We start from the raw sequence: 8828 nt of genomic DNA on the forward strand, positions 1-8828 counted from the left end.
AAAGGAGGCTAGGGTATTGGCGGCTACAAGAGAGAGAGAGAGAACAGCTAGGGTTTCTGAAATTTCAGAGAGGAGATCCCTCTCTTTGAGCCATAAAGATGTATTTATAGAGGAGAGTGGAGCTGAGATTTCTCTTTCACTTCAATGTGGGATAAGTGCATTCCTTGCACACCAAGACTTATAATTTTCGGCCAAACATGGGCCTTGGGCTGATTTGGGCTCTTTTTGGGCGTAACTCCGTTTTCAGCTCGCGGAACTGCTGCGCTACCTCCACTAAAATGACCATATCTTGAGTTAGAAAACTCGGAATCGAAATCCGTAAAATTCCCTGCGAAGCTAACATCCGTATCTTTCCAACCATGTATGGTATGCTACCTGATTCGTTCTGGAGAATTACATAATTGCTGTCGAAATTGGTGCTCTATTTTCCAGGGTTTTGACTTCTTTTTCAACTAGGATTCCTTGGGCTTTCTCTTTGTAGGCGTGATAGGCTAGGGTTTCCTTTAAAAGAACATGGGCTGGCTGCAACAAGCAAGTGGCGTGATGGGCTTTAGGAATGCATGGCTGTATGACTTGGGCTGAATGGGCTGCAAGCATGCAAATAATGTGTTGTGCTGCCACCTCACCATTCTTGTGGATTTCGACTTCACCTAGGCCCAAAGCCCAATTGACTTCATGACATGATATGGTTGACCCTTGACCATTGACTTTGACTTCCAATTTTACCCCTCTCTCCTTCTTGGATTCGAATTCATTTCTTCCCTCCATTTGATTCCATGGATGTCCACCACCTTCTAGAAGCTTCTGGAACCTTGACTTGATTGAGTTGACTTTGACTAACCTTTCCTAGTCCAACTAGGATTTCTTGTAGATGAAAGATTCCTTATCCATTTTGACTTCTCGTAATGACCATATTGCCCCTGGAGTCTCCTAGTGTCAATAGGACTCCTTTCCCTAGTAGGGTTAGGTTTCCTAGTTCAACCAGGAATTCCTGTTCCAATCAGGATTTCTCTTTTCTGGCTCGACAATGATGGTTCTGGACTTGATGTTTCCTAGTGTGACTAGGAATCCTCATTTGATTAGGATTTCAGTTCTTTTCCTGGTTCGACCAGGAATTGACCCATTTTCCTAGTTTGACCAGGAAATGTCCCAAAACGGCTCCATTTGCTCCTATTTTCTATTTATGCTTCATTCGACCTAAAAACACAAAAACAAGACAATAGACACAAAATGATCGAGTTCTAACACTCTAGGTTAGGGAGTTAGTATCATAAAATAGCGTAAAATGAACACTCATCACTGCTTAACCTGTAAAACACCAACAACCACACTGCACCATATCCATGATACACCGGGTCATTCAAATAAACAACCCGGTAAGCTCACTAGAGCTCGTATGAGTGAAATAACTTAAATAATAACCTCAATAATTCTTCTATTTCCATAATCAATAATAATCCACAATAAAATCCATAAATACTCAATCACATAATAATTTCATCACCAATCATCCAAATCTCAAGATAAATCATAAATCCTCGTATTCAAATCAAATCTCATCAATAAATAATAATCATCATTCTGGCAAATCAATTGCCTAAACGTCAATTATTAACCTCAACATAAATTATATGCCTATACCATATCTCCAACTGGTTCACGATAATCCAAACCACACATTATATTCCCATTCTCAAGATTCAAGCCTAGTTCTACCAAGTCCTAATCAACCCAAATCCTAGCAAACATATGCACACAAGCATTCAAAGCAATAAAACAGACTAACTAAATTCACTCACATCGCTCTTTGAAAATCCTCTAGCTTTAAAAACCTTTTCTCAACTCCTTTCTGAAATTGTCTCAAAGCTGTAAAGAACAGTTAATACTCTCAAATACTCCACAACTGAAATCTCATGCCACATTGGTACCCGGAGAACGGCTAGTCATATACTGAGGTAAGTAAGCTCGCCACATCCCGTGCATAGGCACGAGCAGACAGATAAGCTCGCCACTTCCCGTGCAGAGCGAATCGATGCACAGGCAGGCAGGTATGCTCGCCACTTCCCGTGCAGAGCAAATCAATGCACGAGCAGGCAGGTAACTAGGCTCGCCACTTCCCGTACAGAGCGAATCAATGCACGGGCAGGCAGGTATTCTCACACTACCTCAATCATAACATTCACGAAAGCATCTCATAACTTTCACTATCTAATAATATATTAATGCCCCTTGTAATTCTTCTCAGATTCACCTCTATATAGGCATCATCATCAACACTTACTCAATAATTAATTCGATCGTTTTGTATAATAACTGCCTAATCATCATCCATTAATCTTGACAATAATCATTCCTTCTCTAATTCAGCGATTATCCTCAAGCAACTCTATAATTCTCAATTAATTCCTTAACCTTAAATCCTCGTTAATTCATTCTCCTGATTCAAATCCTACACCTAGGCTTCTCCAACATAAAGCAGCAAAACCCACAAAACAGACAATTTATTAGCAGTACTCAACATTAAAATCCAGTAAGTTTCGCTCACAGTTCAACTACGTAAAAGACCGAGTTACCCTTCACAGAGCCATTCCTCGGATATCAAATCCGGCAGCATAACGACATCGGGAATGAGATTTCCCGAGCCCGTGTACCTATTAAGACCAGACAACCAACTTAAATATAAACAGAATTCACAACTGGTCGTTTAACGTCCAAAACGGGCGGCCGCCACCACACACGGTGGCTGCCCGGCCTTAAACAACACGGAATTTTCACAGAACTCACCCAACAACCTCTGAAGGTCTCCTAGAAGTTCAATTTGGGCAAAATGAGACAAACGACAGCTGACCCGCCGCCACAAGTGGCGGAGGCAGTGGTGGCAGCGGCGACAAATCCTAAAAAATTTGGTTTTTCAACTAAAATCAACCTAGGCACTTCAATTGGATGAAAAACAATTCAGAAATCATTCAAATATGCTCAATTCAAGGTAAACCCGAAATAGGTACAAACCCTAAAATTTCAATCTCCAGATTCTCAAAATTGACACTCAAGAACAAGGGAGAAAGAAAGCCCATACCTAGAAGATTGTTTTCCAAAACTGAACCGACGGCCAAAAGTCGCCGGAAATGGCCGAAAATCGCCGGAGAAGCCGCCGGACAAAATTCTTCAATCCGTCGCCGTATGAGATCATCGGAGCATGGGGAAACCATGGGGAGGCTCGCCGTGATGAGAGGGAGAGGATCCAAGTGGCCCAGTGTCGTATCGTGGCCGGAAAACGCAGATCGCCGGCGGGGAGGATCGGCCCTGTTTCGCGTCGTTTCTCCATTGGGGGTGGTCGCCGGAGCAAAGGAGTGGCATGGCTGAACTTGCCGGGGCCTGGGGAAGAAAACCCAAGTGGTCGCCACCCTCAAATCCGCCGGAAAAGGTGAGTCGTCGCCGGAGGCCCAATCGACTTGAACTGGGTTCAATTTTTGGGGGGTTTCTGGGCTAAACGATGCACAAAGGAAGGAGGAGGGAGGAGAGGCGAGCTCGGAGAGCTTTCGTCCGCTTCCATCCTCCGCCGGACGCGCGCCCACGGGCCGGTGACAGTGCGGTGGTGCTGAACGGGCGAGAGAGAGAGAGAGTATCGGGGAGAGAGGAGAGAGAGTGTCTAGAAAGATCTGATTTTTTGGGTATTTAAAACCCACTCATGCAAAATTACAAAATTGCCCCTCCTTCAAATGCCCGTATCTCTCAAACCGTAACTCTGATTTATGCGTGCTTCGTGTCTACAAACCCGTGGGCTCGACACATATCCAACGTGCCCAAAGTCAAGATCAAAAGTCCATTAATTTTAAAAGTCAATTTTTAGGTCAAGCCCAAATTAAAATAAAAATTAAAAATTAAAGCAAAACCCTTTTTATTTTTCAAATAAATCTCAAAATCCTTAAAATAAATTCTCAAAAATATTTAGAATAAATCTTGAAAAATACGAGGTCTTACATAACGACATCGGGAATAAGGTTTCCCGAGCCCGTGTACTTGTTAAGATCAGACAACCAATTAAATACCAAGCAGAAACACAAATGGTCGCTAAACGACCGAAATGGGCGGTAACCAACACACACGGTGACTGCCCAGCCCCAAACAACACACAAACATCATCAAATTCTCACCAAGACGCAAACAGACCCTGGAATTGGTCTCTGGATGCTCTGAGGAGGATGATTGACAAGGAAAACCACCCAACCCGCCGCCACAAGTGGCGGAGTTGGTAGTGGCAGCGGCAGTGAACTGGACCTGTACAAGAAAATCGACAAATTCGAGCCCAAAATCAAAGTAGAGACTTCAATTCAATTGAAATGGGTCAAAAACAACCCAAAAATCCGAAAATCAAAGGGAAACCCGAAATGGGTACAAGCCCTAGAATTCAAACTTCAAATTTCTCAAAATTGACCAACAAAACCAAGGGGGAAAGAAAGTCCATACCAAGAGGATAAACTTTCATAACAGGGTCGACGGCCAAAAGTCACTGGAAAAGCTCAAAATTGGCCGGAGAAGGCGCGGCTTCTCTCTCTTCGCACCGTCGTGTACGGTGGTCATCGGCGTGAGGGAACGACACTGAAAGGCTCGCCGTGACGAGGGGAAGACAACCCAGGTGGTCCGGAGTTGCGTCGTGGCCGGAAAAGTAAGATCGTCGGCGAGGAGAGGCTCGACTGTTCTGCGTCGTTCCTTCGTCGTGGGTGATCGGCCAAAGAAACGGAGACCACAGGGAGAGAGAGGGGAGGGTGGCGAGCACTGTGGGCCAAACACGCAGCCCAGCAGCCGGCGACAGGGGCGGTGAGGGTGAGGGGCAAGAGAGACGCGGGAGAGAGAGAGAGAGAGAGAGAGAGAGAGAGACTGAATTTTGGGTTTTAAAACCATTTTTGTAAAAATTACAAGTTTGCCCTCTACTTCAAATGCCCGTAACTTTCAAATCGTACCTCCGATCGACGCGTGCTACGTGTCTACGAACTCGTGGACTCGAGACCTACCCAACAAGTCCAAAGTCAAAAACGAAAGCCCACTAATTTTAAAAGTCAACTTTGGGTCAAGCCCAATTTAAAACAAAATTTAAAAATTAAATCAAAACCCTTTTTATTTTCCAAATAAATTCCCAAGATGATCAAAATAATTCTCAAAATATTTAAAATAACTCTTTAAAAAAAATACGGGGTCTTACACACAATCTCATACGGAGAGGTCACTCCGAACGAGAAAGATCGTATCCTAGCCACAATCTCGTACGTAGAGGTCACTCTGCACGAGCAGGCTCGTATCCGGGCCACAATCCCGTGCATTTTACACAGGCACGCTTGTCCGATCAGTACATGCATTTACACAGCAATTTCCAAATACACTTTAGAATCTCTACTTACTTTTGAAATAAAAGAATAACCCTTTTCTTTCCCTCAACTCGTTCCTTAATAATCCAAACCCTAAAGTGTCATTTCCTCAAATCACAAATGTTCCAAACCAAAAATAAATATTAAATGAGAAGAACTTCCAAGATTTATGTAATCTTTTCATAAACTAAGTAAAAATTAAAACACGCCTTTTAAATAAATGTATCTTCAATATGAATTCACATATAAAAGCATGTGAAAATATTTCTGTATCGCTTAAATTATAGATTCCAAGATAAGGGTAATCGGACTAACATAAACGGTTATTTAAGAAAGCTTAAGATTTAAAACTCAAAGTCAATTCAAATATAACCAAAGAGATTGAAATCCCATAGTAAAGCATAATTTATTAAGATCAAGGTCCACTCACGAATTGGGAAATCTAGTTTTGATCCTCCGCCGAATCGTCACGAGCCACAGTCGTCTCGCCTAAATAAAAAGCAATAACAAACAATTAGTCCCATTTCAACAATCAATAAAATGTGTGTGTGTACAAGGAACCCGACATCCTGGCTACTTCACATTCTTCCCTATGGTTAGAAATCGCTTCTTTAAAACTATGACACTCTAAAACCTATTCCCAAAACATCATTGGCTCGACCCACGACACCCAAGATCTCAAACTAGACCAAAATCTTGAAATGAATCCTGCACGTGGCTCCCCTAAAACAAGAAAATCATTCGAGGATAGCTTCGTTATCTAAAAAGTGTCCAATTTCAATCTCAAATAAACTTTGGTCCACCCGAACAGCCTCCACCTACCAAAATCGATAACCAACTTGGTAAAGGCATTCAAATTGATGCTAGATAATCAACATGACAACGGGGTGGTCAGAACCACCGCCGTCGCCGCTCAAAGTGGTGACACTAACATCGAATTCCACAATTTCTCCAAAATCCACAACCTTTTCGATTCTAAACTTCAATTGGGGTTTCATATGGATGAATATTGTCCAAAAATTATCTAAGAACAATCCTCAAATCCAAATTTTAAGGCAAACCCGAAGTGGCTTGTAAACCTCAAACAATCAAGTTCCTCAATACCCAAAAACTATCAATTTCTCCAATTTGTTTCAAATTTCCAAAACTAATCATAAATTAAGGGTTCCTAGGGTTGAAAAATGTCCAAACACGTCCAAGAACAGCTCCCAAAACTGAAATTTAAAGGGAACCCAAAATAGTTCATAAACCCCAATTTTTCACAATCACAAATACTCAAAATTGACAAGTAATACCATATGGGTTTGGAAGCCCATGAAGAGAGGAAGAAAACCCAACTATTGATTTCGTGATCGGAGCTCGGTGGTGGCAGGAATCGGCAAGAGAGGCCGGCGATGGCTGCTGGGTTCTTCGGCGGATTCCTACGCACAGAGGCGGCGGGCTGGCGAGGGAAGGTACAGGGGAGGACGGCCCGCACAAGGGTTGCACGTCGGCAGCCATAGGTCGCCAAGAAATTGGCTGGAAAAACTAGTCCAGCTTGCTGGTGTCGCGGGGGGAGAGTGTAGAGAGAGAGAGATAGAGTGAAGTCGGGGGAGGGTGGTCGGCGTCGGGGTGCTCGCAGGAGGTCGAGGTCGGCGGTGGTTGGCAGGCGATGGTGGCTAGGAGGGGGTATGTGCGAGGGCAGGAAGATTCGAGAGAGAGAGAGATAGAGAGTGAAGTTGGGGGGATAGAGAAAAATGAGGAGAGAGAGAGAGAGAGACTGATTTTGGGTTTTTAAAACCGATTTCTGTAAATTTACGCGTAACTCTCAACCCGTAACTCGGATCAACGCGTGCTACTTGTCTACGAACTCGTGCACTTGAGACCTATTCAACGTGCCCAAAGTCAAAGACGAAAACCCACTAATTTTAAAAGTCAACTTTTGGGTCAAGCCAAATTTAAAACAAAAATTAAAAATTAAATCCAAAACCTTTTATTTCTCAAATAAATTCCCAAAATATTGAAAATAATTCATTGAAAAAATACGAAGTCTCACAATTTAATCTCCCACTACGCCTCTAAATGACCATTACAAATAAAAAATTTAAATTTCTAATGAAATTTGGATCGGGTCGTTACAAGATTGGTCAAAGAAAATAGGGTTTTAAGGTCAACTTTGCAACCCTTGGTATTTCTAGTTGTCAAATCCTATTTTTAAACAAATATATGTCACAAACACATATTTGTACAAGCAAGACTGTGTATGTGTGTGTGATCCGAAAAGATCACTTAAGTAACCAAATAGTTATTTAAAAACATGTTACTTAAAATAAGTGCCTTAAAACAAGTTTTGAATAAAATAGAAACATACAATGAACAAAGTTATGTTTATCATCCAATTAACCAAGTGTAAGTAATTAAGTCAATTTAGGCAAATAAAAGTGTGCATAAGCCTTAAATCGGAAATTACCACAAACATGTGAAAATGATTAAGGTTCAAGCAAGTGACATAATTTCAAATAAAACATTTAGATAAATGAAATTCCATAAACTTGTCTATGTGGAAATAAATCCACCTTTTTGTTTAAAAGAAGTAACAATTAGTTTCTAACTAATTTCAATTAGCCTAGTAACACCAATAATCCAAATCAATAAAATTTGGGGTGTTAATTACATCCTCTCCTCCTTAAAAGAGTTTTGTCCCCAAAACTCAATTCTAAACCTTTGCAAAATAAGGGATCCTTGAGCAAAATAATTGGCAATGTTGAAACCCATCAAAACATAAATTAAAATTAAAACTACTAGAATTGAAAAGCAATTGTTTTTGGACTAGTTGAAATAATGTGATTAAGGGCTCAGCTTCTTGCATCCGCAGACACTATTGGCAGAGGCAACACCTCTAAACCAAAACTCTTTCTTTCATCTCTAGGTATGGTGGTGGTGGAAAATTATCTCTAAATGCACTCCAATATGGTTCACTCAATCCTGAGATTAGGTAGTAACTCTTTGCTTCTTCAGACATCATCTCAGTTGGCACTTGTACCTGCAAGAAATCAAAACTATCCACATACTGTTGGAGAGTTTGGTTACCTTGCCTATAATTCCTCCTGATCCTCATTGGAGCTGCATAGGTGGGAGGTCGGTTTGCCATTAAATGAGGGGGTTCCTTGATAAGATTGGGCAGGTGGGCTCTTGGGATTCACTAGTGGATTAGGAATGAGAGTTGGTATTCCTGCGGCATGACCATTCCCCTCCGGGCCAACTGCACCACTCGGTCCACCCTTCTCTTTCCCATTCATTTGGTACATCCTAGCCTTCTTCACCTCAAAGGACAAGCTTTGTGAAAAATTCAATTTCCTTTTCTTCAAAGGTATGACCTCCTTCAAATGCCCTTCTTCCTCTTCCTCTTCAAATGAGTGTTTCATCAAACTCTCTTCATACTTGTGAGACCCCGTATTTTTCAAAGATTTATTTTAAGGATTTTAA

Source organism: Dryas octopetala, chromosome 3 (genome assembly GCF_963921425.1).
Source record: "Dryas octopetala chromosome 3, drDryOcto1.1, whole genome shotgun sequence".
Lineage (NCBI taxonomy): Eukaryota > Viridiplantae > Streptophyta > Magnoliopsida > Rosales > Rosaceae > Dryas > Dryas octopetala.